The sequence below is a fragment of the Giraffa tippelskirchi genome, chromosome 1, assembly GCF_054371585.1.
Source record: "Giraffa tippelskirchi isolate mGirTip1 chromosome 1, T2T-mGirTip1v1.2.pri, whole genome shotgun sequence".
NCBI lineage: Eukaryota > Metazoa > Chordata > Mammalia > Artiodactyla > Giraffidae > Giraffa > Giraffa tippelskirchi.
The window spans coordinates 225,742,630-225,763,960 of NC_137275.1; the positions used below are offsets into that span (position 1 = coordinate 225,742,630).

Consider the following 21,331-nt stretch of genomic DNA (forward strand, 5'->3'; position numbering starts at 1 on the left):
GGTTGTGGCGGGTGCAGGTCAGGAGGTCAGAGCTGCAGGAGAGGAGCCAGCCCTGCCTCGGCCCACGGGGACAGGGAGAGCGTGAAGGGAGGCTTTCCTGGACACAGGGTGACCCCTCCGCTCAGGCTGGAGGAGAGGTTAGGTAAAAGGATGCGTAACCACGTGGCGTGTGCGGGTGAGAATCACTAAGACGTGTGGCCAGGGTCACAGAGACTGGAGGGAGAGGCTGAGAAGGGGCTCCCAGTCCTGCGCGGAGGGGCCAGGGTGGCCACGGAGCAGGGCTGGTTGGTGTTTGTGGTCAGGGGAGCCAGAGAGGGAGTTTAAAGGTGGAGGAAGTGGGTGGTCACTGAGATGCTTTGTGGGGGAGCGCGTGTGGGGAGGGAGACAGAGGCCAGTGACAACGTGGGGGCCCTTGCTCCCCTGTTGAGGGGGGCAGGCCCTGGACTCAGGCAGGAGTGAGGGGACCACAGGAGAGGGGGTGGTCTGGGGAGGTCTCGGTTACAGCAAGAGCGAGAAGGAGAGAGCCCGTCTCTGATGCCTTTGGGGGGAGAAGGGGAGTCCTCTGCAGGAGGAGGACCCTCAGGGACCAGCAGGGTCCTGATTGGCTCGGCTGGGCGCGTGGGGAGTCTGGGGACCTGGGAGACACCCCCCAGGCGCGTAATTTCAGATATGCGGACCCACAAGTGTGAAATCCCACCCACGTGCTCAGGGCACACTTGAGAACTGTCCACGCAGAGACGGCACAAGACTCTGAGAGCAGGTGCTGCTGAGGTCAGTCAAGGTGGCTGCCCGAGAGAGGAGCCTTCATGACGGCGGGCAGGGTAGGGGACCGCCCAGGGCTGTCCCGGGAGCCACCAAGCGTGGATTTCACAGGACGTGCCCCTTAGGGAAACCGTGAGCATCTTCCAGGGGAGCTGACGCGAAGTGGGCTGAGGAGCGCAGCATCTGATGACGCGGCAGGAAGCCCCGATGCTGAAATCTGCACTTGCGACGCCGTACTGATGCACGTCTTCGCCCGGAAGTCCCAGACTTACACCAAACCAAACCAAATGGAGATCACCTTCCTCCCTCACCTGCGGCCCTCCGTGCTCCTGCTCCCTGTGACTGTTCCTCCTCACCACCCGAGCGCGTGCGAGGTTCCAGGCCCCGACCCCACGCCAAGGTTGTTGCCACGCCTCCGAACTAGCCTGGCTTCCTCCAGACTCATGTCCCTCATCAGTTCTTCACGTTTCAGCCAGGATGAACTTTAGACGATGCAAATTCTCTGATCTAGGATTCCGTACTTACAAATCTTTCATTGTGCGTCTGACTTGCAGTGGAACAAAGTTCCATCACCTCCTCCACCCTCTTTTTCAGCTTATTCCAGTTTACGCGGTAGGTGTTAATATGGGAAGTCTTCCCCCCTCCAGAACTGAGAAATCTGGCCTTCCAGGGTGAGCCCGCAGGGTGGTCCCTGGGTCACAGCAGCATTTGTGATACTGTTGGTAACGACCCTTTCGCTTGTCAGCACCCCCAGTGGGCAGAGAACTCGCTGAGGACAGGGCCAGGCCCCTGTTCCCGTGTTTATGCCCAGGCCTGCCTGTAACTCAGCACACAGCCCTGGGTAGATACTTGATTGAAGTAATGAGTCAGTGATGATTAAACATTATCCTCACCTCATTATGAGTGGAGACCTCACAGCACTCTTACTAACCGCTGGCTCCTATGACTATATGCATTTTAAAGAAATAGAACTCCACTTCTTTTAAAACCTTTCAGAAATTCAAATTGGCTTTCCCCCAATTAGCCAGGATTTGTGAGGTTTTACTACATATTAACATTTTTATTTCCACGGCATAAATCGGAGAGCCACGGGAGGATCGGATTTATCTGTGCGTTTCACTCTAAAGCGCCGCTCTTTTCTCTTTTCAAACTTGAGCCCACTCTGCTCTTCCCACTGGCGTTATTATTAACATCACTCCTAGTGTCAATCCTCTCTACGCGGTGTTAGCATCGTTTCCTACTTTCTTAAGTGTTTTTCCCACTTTCGTCCCATGTTGATCTTCAAAATAATTCATTGGGAATGCAGATAAAGTATAATTATAGACATTTACCGCACGTACATATTCAAATAGGGGTTAAATGACTTTTTCAAGGACAGTCAAATAAATAGTCATGCAGATGAAACCAGTATATCCAGGGCTCATTCCATGCGTTAACTTTTGTCTTTTCCTTAAAATCCACATTAACGTTATCGATTATTATTGATTTCTTACTTCCGAGCTAGTGAACTATTGTAGCTGCCGCTTATCTATCCGAACAGCTGAGATTTGAGAGAGGACTTTCAGGTGCGATCCTACCGGCACGGTTGATACGGTGGACGTGAGGATGTGTTCCGCACAAGCGCAGTTCCCAGGTCTGTCTCCTCCTCTCCAGGGCAAACTGAGTGGAGCCTCCCTCAGATCCCCAAAGGAAGATCCGGCGAAGAGCGGCCAGCTCCATACCGGCCCCGTCCCCGGGGCCCCGTCCGCGTCCTCTCACGCTGCGGGCAGCCCGCCCCGTCGGGCTCCGAGCTCGCGGAGGAGCAGGACGCGGCTCCTGCCGCCCCGGCGCGCCCTCCAGCGCACCCCTCTGCCGGCGGGCAGGGCGGGCGACCGCGCAAAGGTGGACGGAGAAGTGGGCGGGGCGGATGGACGGACGGGTGGACAGGCTGCGAGGAAGTGGCCAGACGGAGGGGAAGGAGGAGAGTGAGGAATGCGCGAATCTTCCTGGGATGCCGTCCCCTGCTTCTCTGAGAGACGGTGGAGAGGGGCAGCAGGCAAGGACAAGATGGGTTTTAAGTTCAGAGGGGGTCCTCCTCGCTGGCCACCGAGGGGGCGGCCGTCCCTCTCCTCTGTGTCCCCGTCGCCCTGCGTGTCTGCCTCCCTCTTCCTTTCTGTCTCACACACTCATCGGAAAAGGCAAAAAGGACACAGGCATTTATCTCGGAAACAGTAAATAATTTTAGTGTTGGACTCCAAAAGACCAAGCATAACCTCTAAGATGTGAGGTGGGCCAGTTTGGCATCATTGTAGGAATATCTTCTTCCCCCGTGAAAGTAAAACTAGGAAAAAAAAAAACACAAGAAAACAAGTGCTTTCAGAGGCATCAGAGTCAAAGTTGTTTGTTAAAAACCATTTACTCGACTTACAACAATGGCTGACCCTTATGCTTGGTCCCCGCCAGGCCACGAGCCCTGAAGGCCCCAGAAGCACCTCAGAACGTGCTGGGGGTGGGGGTCTCCTCTGCTCATTTAAGACGATTCATTCCATGGTGCCCTGGAGATCTTATCCACCAGTGTCTGGAGAGCTGACATTTTTTAAAAGGCTAGGGTTTTTGTTTCTTTTTTTCCCTATTTTTACAAACTCCATTGTGTTTGGGAGGCAAAATACTTAGAGCCCTGACTTTACAGGCAACTTTATTAAACAGCCTTTTGTTACGGAAAGGAGGAGGAGTGGGTCCAGCTGCTTGCCGCTCAAAAGCCAGTAAACAGGCCAGGTGGGTGGAGAGGAAACTTGGCTCTATTCCAGACGCTGGCAACTGGAGGTGGGGAGGGTGGCGGACATCTGTCCGAAGGCCAATCGCGCACCCCGGACCCCCCCGGACAAGCCGGGGATGAGAGCTTTTATAGACAGAGTCGGGGAAGGTTACATGCAGACACAGCACAGTCATCTCCAACAGTCATCTTCGAAGCTGGTCATCAGTGGTCGGACTAGCACCGTCTTCACTGTCGTAGGCACAGGCGATCTTCAGTGCCGGGCGCACTGGTTCCCATTGCTCGGCCGTCAGTTCTCAGAATTGTGGCAGCTCAAGCCCCGGGTACAGTCTGCTCATCCAGGACGGAAGTTCTCTACCTGGGGTTTCCGTATCTGTAAGAGGTCACAGGATGTGGCTCAGAATGTTATCTACAGCCCTTGAGAAAGAACTAAAAGTCCCTGACTGTGCTTAATGACGAGATTATCATTATGTAGTCTACTTTGACTGTTTCCCTTTGTTTCCACATTTCTCCTTTCTCTGATTAAGCTTATTCTTTGACTGAAGTTTCCCACAGGCAAAAGACAGGTAGAAGACGCGGGGGCAGGGGGCAGGGACCCTATTCACTTTTACGGAATATGGAGGCCAGAGAACAGACGTGGAATCACCACCTCAGCCTCGTCTGAGAGTTAGAAGCGGCCTCTGGCTGAGCCAGTTCCCTTGAAGGACACAGTTCTTTGTCCCGTGTTCCGCGGCTGTCTCCTCCCCACTCTCTCCTCCTACCGTCTACGCTCCATGAAGATGGTCCTTCCACCCATCCAGGAGACTCTGTGTCTGGGAGGCAAGGGCCCAGCCGCCCAGATAACAGAACCGCCTGCTTTTGAGTCGCCCCGTGTCAGCAGGGGTGGAGCCTGCCTTCGGCCTTGTGCTCCGCTCGGGAGTGTCTGTACTTGACAAACAGCTCGCCAAACCGGAGACAATCTCGTCCACTCCGAATCGCCACTCTCTCAAGTCCTTGACTTGCTGGCATCCTGGTTTGACCTCAAAACGTGGGTTCCTCTTAACTAATTTTGAAGATGAGACTCTAATCTTTACCTTGAGATTATTTTTGTGGTTTTGTGGTTATAACAGGAAAATGCTATTATCTTTCAGGGATTCACTTTAAGGTAAATTGTTCAGAAATATGGTTATGTGTGGAGCTTCCCTGGTGGCTTAGTCGGTAAAGAAGCTGCCTGCAATGCAGGAGACCAGGGTTCAATCCCTGGGTCGGAGAGATCCCCTGGAGAAGGGAAAGGCTAGCCACTCCAGGATTCTTGGTGGGAAACCCTGTGGACCGAGGAGCCTGACGGGCTACAGTCCATGGGGTCGCGAAGAGTCGGACCCGAGTTGGCGGCCGAACCACCAGCACCCTGCTTATGTGCAGAGCAAGCAGTGCGTTCCATTCATACCTGTGCAGGACACAAAGCTCTCACTTCAGAGTTTCAGTGGGTGAGCACATCCCCAGGAACGTAGTTCGCTCCCTTCCTGGCCTCTTCCCAGGAGGCAGGCAGTGGGCAGGCCTGGGCAGTGGCAGGAGCTCGGCCGGGCGGTACCGTCCCCGTGGCTGCCCTGACTGCTCGTGACTCCGCTCAGTCCTGGTCTGTTTGCTCGTCCGTGCAGAGAGGGTGCTCTTGTACGTGAGCCTTCGGACGTTTTAGCCGCAGGGCCCTCCTTTCTGTTGATGACACGGGGAGCTCCTGCTGTACAGGCTGGAGTGGGCTCCTTTGGTCAGCCTTAGGCATCCTCATGGGAGCCCCATCACCCCCTCCACACCAAGGGGGCATCAGAGGTCACAGGTGAGGTCACTGGACCCAGTGCCTTCTCAGACCCTTTCAAGTGCGAGCATTCTCTGACGCTGACCTCTTGATAGGAAATTAAGCCTCTGAGAAGACACTGGCTGTCATCTCCCCAACACTTGGCATCATCAGACTTTTCAAGACTTTCCGTCAAGAGCTGGGAGAATAGTCTCTCATCTTTGCATATCTTTGATAAATAATTGTTAACGATCTCTCCGTACATGGATGTGTTTCCTCTTTGTCAAAATGCCTATTAATGCTTTCTGCCCAATCTCTCATTGTACTGAGTATGCTTTTCTTGTTTATGTTTAAGTCTTTATATATTTTTATGCAAATCAAGAATATGTCTTCCCCGAGTTTGTAATTTGACTTTCCACTTTCTTTAAGGTGTCTTTCGTAAGAAGTTTGTAATTTAATATTGTCACATTCATCCATCTTTCCTTTTATTGTCAGTGCTTTTGTTCTCTTACTTTTTTCTTACTTCTCCAAGATCTAAGAATATATTAATCTACGTTTTTAAGATGAGTTTTGAGGTTTTGTTTTTAACTCCTCAATCCACTTTGAGTTTACTTTGTAGGAGATGTAAGAATCCAACTTTATTTTTTGCCATCAGATGATCATTTTTTTATTCCTTTTGTTGGAGAGTGTCTTTTTCTCTTTTGACAAGGCTTCTCCATCCCGAAGTCCTCCCGTGTAACAGGTACTGGCCTGTTTATAGACTCTATCCTATTTCATAGGTTAATTTGCCAACACACAGTGTTATCCCCTGGGTTTGATTGCTATGGCTTCAGAACTGACGTCTGGTTAGCAACCTGCCCCTCTCTGATATTCTTCTTCACGAGACACCCCTGACCCACGGCTGTTCCATATCAAGGTATCAACCTTCTTGCACCACCCGTTTGATATTTTGGTTGAAAGCGCACGATCCGTGAGTCTGAGGAGACCTCAGACTGACCTCATCACAGTGTGGTTTGTCTCTCTGCTGACTCAGATCTCCTTTGACGTGTCTCTGTAAAGCGTTCTCGTCTTCCCTGCAGAGGGGCTGCACTTCTTTTGTTAAATGTATCGGCTGCTTTATGTTCTCTCATACTGATCTGAACGCGTCCTGAATGATGTTCCTGTAAACAACACAGTGGGTGCAGCCACGTCACCATGCCCTGGTTCCGCATCTGCCGGTCCTTCTGAGGACGAGGCAGAGAAAGCGGGAGCAGACCTCCGGCAGCTCCTTCTCCCCATCCTCCCGCACCCCCAGGGGCCTCCGGAGGCTCCTTCTCCCCCTCCTTCCCACGCTGAGGGCTGCTCTCACCGCAGACGAGACCACCCCACACAGGCCCCTTCTGAACGTCCCCCACCCAGCTGTCTTCACTTCTGGGTGCCGTCCCTAGAGCGCCTCCTGGAACTGGTCTTGCTTTAGACTCCGTGGCCTTTCCAGTTCAGCACTTGGGTAAGAACGGGAGCCAGGCATTATTTAACTTCACGATGAGTGTAGAGAATGTTTATGGACAACACCATTTATGTTTATGACATAGTGTTCTCCAGTATCCGTCTGTAGGGGGGATTCCCGCGTCCCGCCCCAGGGCTCACGAGGCTTCTATGAGTCAATATGTACAAACCACCGAGCGCAGCGGGGGACGGAGCACACGTGAGCTCGTCTCCGGTCTTTGTCACCACCTGACTCTATGCTAACACCCACCTGACCACGAAAACCCAGCCTAGTGAGATGAATAGGATGTGGCTCTAACCCCAGTGCAAGGTATAGTTTTGCTGTGACTTGAAAAATTTTAAAGGTGTTTGGTTCTTTAAAAACCATAGACTACATTTTGGGGAGTTGAAAGGAGGTTTTTGGGAGAAAGTGACGATTGAGCTGGGCCTAACTGAGTGGGTAGAATCTAGCCTAGTGAATTTAATAGAAAGTAGGTGAATTTACAGGAGAGAGCTGGCCTGGAAATGACACGAGGCGAGAAGGCCCGAGAAGGAACGGTTCGCCAGGAGCACAGCGCTCCCTCAGAGTGTGAGGGCGGGTCCTCCTGCTGCTCTCCGTGCCTAACACCTTCCTTCTGCCCTGACTTCCAACTAGGGTTCTAGATCGTGTGTGTGTGTGTGTAAAAGATAAAAGGTAACAACCCTCAGCAAATTATTAAGGTCTAGAAGAAGTAGCATTTTTATATGTTCATTAGGAAGCAGTGTCAGCTGATCCAATTAGGTAAATAAACACAGGGTGAGGCTGGCACAGAATGCAGCAGAGAAGGCTTCTCCAGAGTGACAGAGGAGACGAGATGCCCGCTGCTAAGCCAAGGGGGACCTTTCTCTTCCTTTTACGGACAAGTGCAGAGAGACTCACAAGGTCACAGATGTTGGTAAATTCAAGCTGGTGGAAGGTGGTTAAAACGCAGGCCGCCTGGATGAAAGTTAAAATGTTAAGATAGTCTCAGGCAGGCAGTCAAACCCCATCAGATGGCAGCTGCCTTAGGAAGGGCTGCCTCATTGAAGGCTGATGCAGGCCAAGGGGGTGTGAGATGTCAGACAGAGACAGACAGATACTGTATGACCTCACCTAAATGTTGAATCCAGAAATACAGCAAACCAGTGAACGGAACAGAAAGCAGCAGAGTCACAGATACAGGGCTTCCCAGGTGGCGCTAACGGTGAAGAATCCGCCTCCCAGTGCAGGAAACACAAGAGACGCGGGTTCAATCCCTGGGTCAGGAAGAGCCCCTGGAGGAGGACATGGCAACGCACTCCAGTACTCTCGCCTGGAGAACCCCATGGACAGCGGAGCCTGCTGGGCTACAGTCCACGGGCTCACAGTCGGACACGACTCAAGTGGCTTAGCACAGATACAGAGAACAAACCGGTGCTGACCAATGAGGGAAGCGGGGCGGGGCTTGTAGGTGGGGGAGGCGGAGGTAAAAACCACTGAGAGAACCCAGCGCAGATGTGCAGCGTGAGAAGTACAGCCAATGGCTTATGACTGTAATTGGAAGGCAAGAGTGCGTGAATTTTTTTAATTTAAAAAATGTATACACAAAAATAAGTAAATAAACTGTTAACCTAAAAATACACATTCAGCAAGGTGGGAGTGATAACCAGTGTTAAGGTTTACATTTAAGCCCTACATTTTGACTTTGAATATATCTGTGGCTTTGTACACATGTAGCTCTGAATTTTAGGATCATAAGTGGTTCTTGTTAACCTTGTATTTGAATCTTGTAGCTCTTTATAATTTGATGAGTTTTTAGAAATCTATCAATTTTATAATTTTGATTATTACAGCCAACAGTCAAATATTTCAATCTAAAACTATCTGACATTTTATAGTGAAAGAAAATGGGGAAAATTATTCAACTGAAAAAAATTACTTTTCAAAAAGCTTCTCTGAAATGTATTTATTTTACTGTAAAAGAAATAGCTGTGTCTTGTTTACCTGGACCCTCTCAAATATTTTAAGTGTCCCATTACCTTGTCAATAGTTTCACCTCAAAAGCTTTAAGGTTATCAAAAACTGAGGTTACATCTATTATTCAAGATTTCAGAGATTATTGGGTTGGAAAAGAATTGAAAAGTCACCCTCCTGATATGTTCGTGTCCACCTGGACATATTTAATCACCTCACGGGTGTGACATCAATGATCTCTTCAGCATCCCCATCGTGCTTTTTATAATAGTAATATTCTTATTATTAAAAAAGGGAAAAGCACTTTGTGCTTTAACTTCAAAAGTTAAAGCTGAGTTTGGACACAGTTGGTCCCAACTACGAATCTTTGAGCAGAATTTGGCCACAACTGTAGCTGTGATTATGCAATAAATACATATGCAGAAAGTTTGCCCCGAAGTGAAATAAAGTTCAGTTGGAGTCGATGGGGGGAACATTATTACTACAGTAACAAATGCATCCATGGGACTTGTGTTCTAAAATGTAAACTAAATGCAACTGGTGGGGGAGTGGCTGAGACCAGTTTGCAAATCACCAAAACTGGGCAAAAAGCCCGCGGTGCACTCCGTCTCTAAGCGTGAAGGGTCCGGGAGAGGGTGTGGGTTCTAGAGACACAAATGTAAGTGAGCCACAGTCCCATCAGGGAGGGAGCCTCCCATCGCTCCCAAAGGGTAGGCTTGTGGGAGAGAAAGGCCTTGACACCAAAAGGCAGAACTGATGTGGAAAGCTGGCCAAGTGGGCCTGAAAGGTGTGGAAAGAGGACATTAGAAGGGAAGAGAGAGGGGACCGGAAAAAGCTGGTTTGTGATGAAAAAGAGACGCAATCGAGTGGAAATCACTGCGGACTAATCATCTGGGGAACAGACACTTGAGACGAAATGAGAAAATTAATTTTACTCTGGTCTCAAAAGCAGATGGAGAAGGCCATGGCACCCCACTCCAGTCCTCTCGCCTGGAAAATCCCAGGGACGGGAGAGACTGGTGGGCTGCAGTCCATGGGGTCCAAAGAGTCAGACACAACCGAGTGACTGAACAACAGCAACAATAGTTGATTTACAATGTTGTGTTAGTTTCGGGTGTACAAAAAAGTGATTCAGTTCTATATGTACATGCATCCACTCTTTTTCAGATTCTTGTCCCATAAGGTTATTAGCAAGTATTGAGTAGAGTCCCCTGACCCGTACAGTAGGTCCTTGCTGACTATCTATTGTTGACTATATATGTACAGTAGTGTATATATGTTATTAATAATTCCAAGCTCCTGATTTATCCCTCCGCCCATTACATTTTGTAAATCTGTGCTTCCTGCTGTTTGTGGTGACGTTGTTCGTCGCAGCCTATGGACCACAGGGGGTCTGAGTGGAGGCTGAAGGCTCTCGGGTCCTAGGACCAGGGGCGTGCTTCAGGGAACCTGGGTCTCGGCTGAGCTGGACGAGGGGCTGAGCAGGAGGAGGCTGCGGCCTGTCCCCCAGGAGGGGAGCTCAGCCAGCCTCCTCACCTGTGCTCCCCCCTCTTCCCTGCACCCCTCCCCAGCCCCCACTCCCTGGCCACACATTTGGAGACTGACAAACGTTCACCTCCTGATAACAGCACGTTCCCACAATAGCTGACGAATTCCCAGGGGTTTTCAAGGCTCTCTTAGGGGGCCCTGTTAACAAAGGCACCGAACACAGCTGTTCCAACATCTATATTTAACACCAGTAAATAAAGACACTCTTGTCTTTACACCAAGTAAAGACACTCTTGGTTCCCAGCAGAACCATTCTTCGGGGCTCCAAATGGGCCCTGAGTTGCGGGGGGTTCTGGCTGTCCCCGGAGGCCCCCCAGGAGCTCAGAGCCACTTCTCAGCCATGTGGCTCGCGGGCCTGGCGGCACTGCTGGTGTTTCTGTAATGCACATGAGCCAGGGATTCACCATGACCCCTTAGCAAAAGCACGAAGCAAAAGGAGCTCTAATTCACAAATGAGCAAGGAGCACATTTGCCTCAGAATGGGCCACCCCACTCTTCATGGTACGTTCGCAGGGTCAGATTTCTCGTACTGCAGTCCCGGTTTCTCTGATGGTCTTTTTAAACGGTGAAAAGAAAAAAATTAGAGAGAGTGAAAATTATGTCAAAGTAGCTTTTTAACCACTTTATACACATAATGAGACTAAAGGTGACCCTGTTTATGATTTGTTATATATGGAGAAGTGCTTCCGGATACCAGCCTGGAATACCCTCTTCTACCTCATCATCAGGAAACACACTTTAAAAATAACGAAGGAAAGGAGGGACGAAGGGAAGGGAGGAACGGAGAAGTTTGGTTTCCTTCAGTCCAAAACGCAAACATTTCAAACAAAGGGTCATGTATGTCTATTTTTCACAACAAGATGAATGACTAAATTTCAATCTATCTCTTAATATATAATCAGTCTAAAAACCAAAAATGCAGTAATCAATCATCATTGAATTGGGGACAAATAATGCTCTTTATTCACTACATGACTCATCTAAAAACTAAGCAGTACCTAGTCCTCTTAAACGGAGAAAGTCAAAATCTGTCTTATGTCAAGAATATTAATAAAGGTAAAGTTAAAATCAATTTTATAATACAGCCATTTATAACGCAGTGGTCTAAAACTGAGTTTCTACTTCAGATCACTTCTTTACTATGTACTGTTTTAAGATGAAACAATGATTTGAGTTCCTGGGAAGGAAACCCCACGGCCCCAGACTGAAGCCCGGCAAGGGTGTCCCCCCACCCACATGGACCCCTTCCTCACCACCACCCACCACCCTAGGTGCCGGGGCTGATCACCCTACGGTGTGCTGGGCACAGGATGTTTGCTGGCTCAGCTCTCTGCAGCCCTTCTTTCAGCTGCATGTGGATAATCTACAATTATCTCAAAGCAGGTAGTTTAAAACAAAGTGAAATGAGTGCAGTTATTTCATACAGTGACAAATGCCATAAAGAAAGCCCAAGAGCCTCATCTGAGTGATGGTGGATGAGAGGAGCGGAGACCAAGTGTTACTGAACGTCCAAAGGCGCCCCGACGGCCAGCGTTGTTTGTGTTTGGCAACCAAGCTACTCGCTAAACACTTCATTTGGGAGCTCGTCCTGGGAAGTCCATCTCAAATCACCGCAAGCAGCAGAGGTGGCAGGGATGGAAGCAGGCAGAACCACAGGGGTGCAGCCCTCCATCCTGCACCTGAGCGGCTGGGAAGGTGGTGTCTTACAAGCGCATCTCACTGAGGGGCTCCGTCATATAGATGCTCCATCGTTTCTTACACAATGAGACGCCTTTTGTTCAAACAATTGGCTCAGGAACCTTCTTTCTGTGTTTTGAAATTCTACCTTAAAGAAGAAATTTCTATTTTACATCTCAATCATCTTAAATCAAAATAGATATGCATTTAGTCAGAAGCATCAAATACACTTCAAGGGCATTTAGCCTGTAATCCATCTGTCAATGAGTTTTTAATCTACATCTGACACGTGACTAGGGGGTGAAGACCCCTCTAGGGGGAGACGTGGTGTCTCCTGCTGACAGCCACCCTAACTTCTGTCTGCCTTCCAAAAGGGGACAGGATATCTCATGTTTATGGGGAACCCCAGCTCCCCGTGAGCTTGAGGGAACCACGGAGGTCTTAAGGTCACCCGTCACGAAGACGGAAGGACAGACTGGGTGCTATTTGGAGGAGCAGGTCCGAGAAAGGCTCAGAGCAGGGTGGTGCCTACATGGGAAGGAGAATATTTTTCCAACTCCCTGATTTATTTGTGAATGTGGGAGTGGAGAACAGAGCCTGCACCAAATGAAACGTTGTCCACAGACTGCATCTCATAGATCCTAATCACGTTCGTGGAAAGCCGATCGTTTTCCTGACCGCCCCAGGGTAAACTTTGTCCTTGCAGGGTAGAACCTCACAGATTCCCTGAAGAGAAGGGAAACCATGTGATGCTGCCTTAGCCCTTTAGGAAATGCTTAGAGCCATAGAGGTGACTTTCTGGGATTACCAGAAAAGTGAAATGTGTAAATTATTCACTGAAATGTGATTTTTGAGCAAAGTGTCGGCAATATATCAGATGAAGTGGCTTTGATCATTAATATATCATCCTTTTCACTTATTTTTAAATCACTTAATTGTTTTGCTTTGTGTTGGCTGATTTATAATATTTATTTAAATTTGTCTACTTTGATGTTCTTCATATGATGAGAATTAAGATGCATTTTCATAAAACCACTGCATCGAATCCCATTCAAACCACTGGTAACCAATTTAGTAACATCTCAGAACATCTTCAAAATAACTCTGCCCACTATGCAAATATTCATCATAGAAGATTATGCACAAAGGCCATTTAAACACTACATTTGGTTGTGGCTTTATAGTTACAACAAATAAAAATTGTAAATGAATACTTAAGAGATTGTACTTTGCTTTCCTTTTTCATTAGCAAATAGCATGTCCTTGTAAAGCCTTTTCTGTGGGAAGGACTGTAGCTTATTTACTGTCTTTTGAATGGAGAAGATGAAAAAAGATAAAAACACATTTGACAGCCTATGACAGTAGAAGGTCTGTCGACACGCAGATACATTATTCTGCAATCCTAATTCGCTTCTAAATATTTCCTACTGTCTTTATGATTCTCAGACCCAATCAAAAATAGCTCTTACACGTGGTTTTAGGCGAGCACAGTTACAGTTTTGTGTAGTCTTTACATCACAAACAGTGATTTAGTTTTCTAAAGAGATTTTCCTATAAGGAATCATTTACGGAGAATGAGTCCACCGTGATTCTGTCCCCAGGTCCCCTGGGGCGTCCCCGCGTGTCTGCCACCAGCTGGTTGCCATCCCCTCTCCCTCCTCAAGGCGAGCCTCCCTGGTGATGAGACCCCCAGGTGGGACCCTTGCTGCGCTATGGAAATCGACTTCACCCCTCCGCCCTCTGCGTCTTCCCTAGGCCGGCTGCGCCCCGCGGAGGAGGAGAGTGCAGTTACCGAGTCCGGTCAAGGCTCTGCGTCTCTGAGAGGGAAGGGTCCGGGCGGTCCACAGACGCACGGCGATCCGGGCGCCACGTAAAGGTGAGGGCTCCTTCCGCGTCCTGTTCCAGGCTCCACCTGCAGACGTGTGTGGGGATTACCTTAACATATACTTAAAAAGCACAATGACAGGTTTGTGATGGAGGATTCTGTGTTTGATCAAGGGTAAAAGGTCTCTTAACCTTCATAAACTCGGTACAACATCAGAATTTATCACTATTACTAAACAGAGACTCAAACGGCCTTTTATCCAATTACAGCATTACCTAGAAAATAATTCCCTAGCCAGGTTAACAGGTCTGTTCACCGTCTGTCAGTTGTTCAGGGGCTTCTTTGTACAGCACGCCTTCTAAGTTGCTTCAGTTGTGTCCAGCTCTGTGTGACCCCATGGACTGTAACCTGCCAGGCTCATCTGTCCATGGGATTCTCCAGGCACAGATACTGAAGGGGGTTGCCATGCCCTCCTCCAGGGGATCTTCCTGACCCAGGGATCAAACCCGTGTCTTTTGAGTCTCCTGCGTGGGTAGGTGGATTCTTTCCGCTAGCACTACCTGGGAAGTCCTTTGTACAGAGTTGCCTTAAAATTAGGTCTCTGTTTCCACAGTTAGTCTCCTCAGGGCCTCCGTCTTCAAGGAAATCAGACGTGTCTTTAGTGAGAGCCTGTTTGCACCGGCCAGGGCCATCACGGGGCGCTTCAGTTCCGGCTGATGAGACCCCCTCGGTGCTGCCGGGGCCCATGAGAGTCAGGTCCTTGGAAACGCCCAGTTCTGGCTAATGTTCTGCCTTAGGGTTTTTTTTAATTGTGGTGAAATACATAGAATGTGAAACTGACCACCTGAACCATCTCTAAGTGTGAGTTCAGCAGCATGGAGCACGTCTTCGAGCTGAGCACTACCCTTACCACCCATCTCCAGGACCTGTTCATCTCCCCAGTTTAAACTCTGTCCCCATTAAGCACTCACCCCCACCTCCTCCTGGCTTCTGGAAACCACCAGTCACTTTCTGTCTCTGAATTTGTCTGCTCTAGGGTCCCCGTATGAGCAGAATTATACAGTATTAGTCCTTCAGTAGTGGTTTAATCGCTGAGGCGTGTCTGACTCTTTGCGACCCCATGGACTGTAGCCCACTAATGATTGGTTATTTTAACAGCATGACATTGTAACAGGCGTAAGAATCCTTTTCTTCTTTAAGACTGAATAGGGTTCTGTCCTCTGCAGAGACCACATTAGGTTTATCACTCTCTGTAAATGGACGTTTGGGTTGCTTCCACCTTTTGGTTACTAAGAATAACGATGCTGTGAATGGTGTACAAATATTTGTTTGAATCTCTGCTTTCATTTCTGCTCATGGATATATCCAGATGTGAAACTGTTGGCTCCGATGTTAGTTTTTTAAGGAACTTCCATGCTGTTTTCGGTCACGGCTGCCGCATTTTCCCTTCCTACCATCCAGGCACAAGGCTTCCCGTCTCCCACGTGCTCACCAGCGCCCTGTTTCCTCTGTTGTTTTGTTGTTAATCATAGCCATGTAAATGGATGTGAAGCGGGATCTTACTGTGATTTTGACTTACATTTTCCTAACAATAGTAATGGTGAGGGTCTTTTCATGTACTCATTAGCCATTTGTGTATCTTCTGTGGGTAAATGTCTATTGAAGTTTCTTGCCTTAATCAGATAGCTTTGTTGTTATCATTGAGTTATAAGACTTATTTATATATTCTGGATATTAAGCCCTTATTAGATAAATGGTTAGCAAATATGTTTTCCCATTCTCTAGTTTGCCTTGGTATTTGGTTGGTAGTGTCCTTTGATACCCGAAGGTTTTAATTTTAACATAGTCCAATTTATCTTTCTTTTGTTCTGTGTTTTTTGGTATTGTATCCAAGTAATCATTGCCAAGTCTAACATCATGAAGATTTTCCTATCTATTTTCTTCTCAGAGTTGTATAGTTTCAGCTCCTATGTTTGGTTCTGAGCTTTGACCCCTATGGAGTGACTGTTTGGATATGGGGTAAGGTAAGGGTCCAATGTCATTCTTCTGCATGTAAATATCCAGTTTTCCCAATGCCATTTGTTGAAAAGACTGCCCTTTTCCCTTGAGTGGTCTTGACACCCTTGTCAAGAATCATTTGACCATATATGAAGGGCTGTCTATTCTATTCCGTTGTTCTGCGTGTGTCTTTAAGCCAGTACCACGCTATTTTGGTTACTGGCTAAGTTTGTAGTAAGTTTTGAAATCAGGAAGTATGAAACTTCCAAATTTGTTCTTCTTTTTCCAGATTGTGTTGGCTATTTGGGTGTTCCTGGAGAGTTCATATGAATTGTAGGATGGATCTTTCTACTTCTGCAAAACAGTGACATTGGACTTTTGATGGGGATTGTTTTGAAACTATAAATTGGATGGTCAACTTTCTTAATCAGACAGAAATAGAGGATTTCACACTTTATGGTAGTGAATTTTCCTATCTAATTTGAGCATGCAACATTGCCTTAAATACATGTTTTTTCAGTTTTAAAAAAATTAAGATTTTCTTTTCTTTTTTCTGATCCTGGTCGGGAAAACAATAAACAATTATACAGAAATGATAAATATAAAGTTTTACATAAATCTGCACTTAGAATGAAGAGACAGTTTCTGTTAAATTTCTTAAAACTCGGATTTTTGAAGTCAGTAGTTCCTTAGTGGAAACTACCAATGTCATGGAATGTTCCGCCTGGTCTCTTCCATCAGGGTAAGCTTCTGACATTCACAAGTTGTTTATTCATAATTAGAGGCTAGAAGATACAAAACTTAGGTATGATGGGGCACCACTCAAGACCATGGTCAATGCTAACAGTGTGGAGAGGTGCAGTGTATTTGAATTTGTGATTAATGACCCTCCTGTGTCATTTTTGACACAACAAAACCTACCAATGATTGAGGCCTACCCTATACATCAGCACCGGGTAAGCACTAAATTCCTCCCAAATTCTGTGAGCCTGAGTGATTATTCTTCCCACTTCAGAGCTCAGTAAAGGTGAGATTAGAGAGCGTAAGTGATTCTGCTAAGAAGATGTAATTAATAAATAGCCAAGACCATACAGACACCAGATGTAGGTGGCCAGTGATGGGACAGAAAGGAATTTTGTTCAGAGATCTACATTTTACACAAATCACTAATTCCAAGGAGCCTTCTCATTTCAATCACTAATCCAAGTCTATTTCCAAGCCCAGGGAAAGTATTTCAGAAGTTAGCAGTAGAGTAGACGTGACAAACAAGGACGCAAAGGAGAGGGTTTGTTCATAACCACCCTTTCTGCCTCAGGTCCCAAGGAGTAACAGGGCGTGAATCACTGTTTTCACATGTTCCCCATTTTTTCAACAATGTTGAGTGTTTTGTGCCAAGAACCCTTCTAGGCTCAGGAGATATAAGATGAATGAGGTATGGTCACAATTCCCAGAGGGTCCGCATGGTAAGGACCACAGTAAACAGGCCTGAAGCTCCTTCCTTCGGGGCAGGGCGGAGCCTGGTCATCTCTGCTCCCAGCCCCTGTGAGGAGCTCGGTCACTTCTCATGGCAACCACAGAGATCTGGGGAAGATGATTTAGGAGGCAGAAAAAGAGATCTTCGCTCTGATTACACATGGGAAAGATGTCTCTCCAGAGGATGTGACCCCAGAATTGGGTCTTGCAAGGTTAAGTCATTAGACATATGAATTGGGAGTGACCTTCTATGCAGGAGAAAAACACAAAACCAGAGATGAAGTCAAGGCACAGGAATGGATGCCAGTCACTTGGCAGGTGCAGCTGCTTGTTTGGACAAAGGATTCTATTCCTCCTGGCTTGTGTTTGGTGTTGGTGAAACAGATGTGATTTCTGCAGGCCTCAGGAGAGAATGTGGGATGGCTTCATCTCCTGATCCTTTTGGAGGGAACGTCCAGAACGGTCCGATCCAGGGCTCTTCATCCCAGAAGCTGATGGCTAGCTGCTCTCACTCTGCCCACCACCCTTTCCGCCTCCAACGCCCAGCGTGATCACATTCGGCCATCCAGATTCTTATCGCCTGCTGCCTGCAGTTGTTTGAGCTATAGATTCCCAGGAGTGTTCTTTCATTGGTTCTACTCTTCAGGTTACAATTCAGAGTCAGAAGGGCGCAGGGTAAGGGTCCATGGTCCCATCACCACTGCTCAACTGGCAGTGACCCCCTGGTACCCTGTGGACTTACCTCCTGTCCACAGCCCCAGATTTCCCAAGCAGCCCCAGTCAAGAAGGACTCTGGGGCTTGCTCTTATAGGAGAAGTGAAAGTGCCACAGCACAAGGTTTAGATTTAGGGCATTTTCCATCCATGTGTCCCAATTAGCCACCACGGTTGCAAGCTGGGATCCCGTGGCTGCCCGCAGCTGGTGCTCCAGGAAACCGAGTTTCCTCTGACCCAGGCCCGAGGAGGAGATTGCACTCCCAGCCAACGTCTACACTAAAGATGTCACTCAAAATGAAATCAATATCTACTTCCCCAAATAAAGCTCCATGAATTGTGTTCCGAATGGTGCCTACTTTAAAGACAAGTGTGCCATTCATCCAAAAGGAAGAATCTGCTGAAATAGCTCCAGCATCATATTTCTCTGCTCTCTGACCCTTTGATGCGGATTTATTTAAAACAGCTGACAAATACTGTTAGTTCCATCCTAGCCCTGCCGATTAACATTTGTACTCCTCTGGGCAAATCCGTTCAAAGTCTTACTCTCTGTTTCTGTGAAATAGGGATAAAGAGCTAGATTCAATGCAATGGAGCCCATGACAATACTGTAAACTGCAAATGCTGGTGGGAGGGGCTAAGGGTTCATTGTGTGCGCGCCCAGTCACGTCCAACTCTCTGCAACCCTATGGACTGTAGCCCACGAGGCTTCTGTGTCCCTGGGATTTTCCAAGCAAGAATACTGGGTGGGCTGCTATTTCCTCCTCCAGGGGATCTTCCCAACCCAGGAATGGAACCGCATCTCCTGCATTGGCAGGTGTATTCTTTACCACTGAGCCACCTGGGAAGGCCCAAGTGTTCCTTAAGTATCCGCTAGTACCAAACTCCGCCCTAATGACACCAGCCAAGTGCAAAAATCGAAGAGAAACTAAAGAGCCTCTTGATGAAGGTGAAGCAGGAGAGTGAAAACGCTGACTTAACACTCACCATTCAGAAAGCTAAGATCATGGCATCTGGTCCCATCACTTCATGGCGAACAGATGGGGAAACAATGGAAACAATGACAAACATTATTTTCTTGGGCTCCAACATCACTGTGGATGGTGACTGCAGCCATGGAATTAAAAGACACTTGCTCCTTGGAAGAAAAGCTGTGAAAAACCTAGACAGCATATTAAAAAGCAGAGACATTTTGCCAACTTTAAAGGTCTATATAGTCGAAACTACGGTTTTTCCAGTGGTCATGTATGGATGTGAGAGTTAGACTATAAAGAAAGCTGAGCGCCGAAGAATTGATGCCTTTGAACTGTGGTGTTGGAGAAGACTCTTGAGAGTCCCTTGGACTACAAGGAGATTTAACCAGTCCATCCTAAAGGAGATCAGTCCTGGGTGTTCACTGGAAGGACTGATGTTGAAGCTGAAACTCCAATACTTTGGCCACCTGATGCAAAGAGCTGACTCATTGAAAAGACCCTGATGCTGGGAAAGATTGAGGGCAGGAGGAGGGGATGGCAGAGGATGAGATGGTTGGACAGCATCACCGACTCAATGGACATGAGTTTGAGCAAACTGAGAGAGATAACGAAGGACAGGGAAGCCTAGTGGACTGCAGTCCATGGGGTTGCGAAGAGTCAAACATGACTGAGCGACTGAACAAAGGTACCAAGCTCTGCTCTCAAAGTACCTCTCACCACATCCCATCCAGTCCTTGAAACACCTGTTCCTCTTCCATCCAGATTCTCATCCATAATTTCTATCAGAGGAAATGAATATACAGAGAAATTAAATAAAGTGTCCAACATTGCACAGCAAATGGCACGGATGGGATCCAAGCTCAGGTGGGTGATTAGGCCTCTGACCTAACAGCTGGGACTAGCCCTCCCACTATGTCCCCAAAGCCCTGTGCAAACATCACACATGACTATCCTTGTGTCTACTCCACACATCCTCACAACAGATATTACTGTGTGTGCATGTATTGTGTGTATACAAGCTTGCACACCAAGAATTTGTAAAACTACTAGGTTGCCACTAAATCACACAGTTTTGCCTAAAGGGGTGATGCTGTTAACACGACTCAGATTTCACCACCCTTGTGCACACTTCCCAGAAGACAACCCAATAAGTCCCCGTTGTGTTTTGTCAAGATCATCCCTAATTCACCACATAATGCTTTTCGATCATTCTCATAGTGGTTCGTCAGTATCGCTTAAATCATCTTTATGACTTTTTTATCTGCCATTAGAACAATATTTATTAAGTGTGATGTTATAAGATACTACAGCTAGTGAAAAATAAATACAAGGGCTTTGTTTTTTCTGAAATTTGGGCGATGGTGGAACTCTGCTTTCTCGTGACTTGTCTCAGCGTCCGGTCAGCGTCCGGGGCCACCGCCGTCTTGGAAAGCAGGGGAGAAGTGACTAATCGCTCCCCCCACCCTGGACTGTGACTGGAGCTTCTGATCTGACAGTCCTCTCCTCCCAGCAGAGAGAAGCCGCCTCTGTCCGTGGGCGTTTGATTGGAGCCGGTTCCGGAGCAGGAGAGGTCCGCGGGGTGGGGGTGACAGGGGCCTCCGAGTCCCCCTGCGGGCCCGGGGTCACAGAGGGAGCGCGTCTGGGCTCCGCGGCGGTCCTGCTGCCGTGAGCCAGGTCGGCCCGCGACCCGCGGCTGTGACCTCACGCGCCTCCTGACCGTGAGACTGGGGGTCGCCTGACCCCCATGGGCCCGTGGGAGCTTCAGGGACGTGTGCTTTTCCACACGTGAGTTTCAGAGTCGGGATGCCCTGCCTCCCGTTTCCCGGGAGCTGAACCTGGGAAACCTCAGAAGCCAGAGGTCCCCAGGGAGCCCAGGGCTTTGCTGACGGCGCCCTCACGCTAGGCGGGCCGCCCCGACCTCACAGGGCCACTGGGAGCTGTCTGCAGGGGGAGCGGGCGGAAGGGACCTGGGGGTTCCCGGCCCCAGGAGTTGTGAACATCAGACTGCATACTGTAAATTTCCTGAAACACCCCACGAGCCGAAGCGCCCCCAGAGCTGCGTGGCTGTGCCCTCCGCGTGCTCCATGTCCGTGGTGCGCCACACCTCAGGGTGCTGGGGGGTCCCTTGGCCCTGCAGGGGCTGCACAAACCCCCGGGAGACTGAAAGTCCGTGACGAGTGACAAATGTGCACCCCGAGGCCTCATTGGGGCACTATGCGGCACTGGCCGAAGCCAAATGCAGACTTTGATTTAATCTACATATTTCCTTCCTAATGACAGTTCACACCCTCTCTTTGGGTCTGACCGTTTGTTCACCATTTTGTTTATAAAGCTCTACCATCGTTTATGTGTTTGGAGAGACACATTCTGCTTAAATAACTGGCAACATCTTCCACTGAAGA

At 48.3% G+C, this 21,331-nt stretch overlaps 1 protein-coding gene across 1 annotated transcript in view; it reads left to right on the forward strand.

The window, feature by feature from the left end:
• The first annotated feature begins 4,405 nt into the window (after positions 1–4,405).
• Positions 4,406–21,331, forward strand: part of MYT1L (myelin transcription factor 1 like) — a 176,859-nt gene continuing 159,933 nt past the window's right edge. Inside the window, exons 1-2 of the mRNA XM_081576196.1 lie at positions 4,406–4,541; positions 13,702–13,822. The gene's annotated coding sequence lies outside the window, so the exon portion shown is untranslated. The remainder of the gene's footprint in view (positions 4,542–13,701; positions 13,823–21,331) is intronic.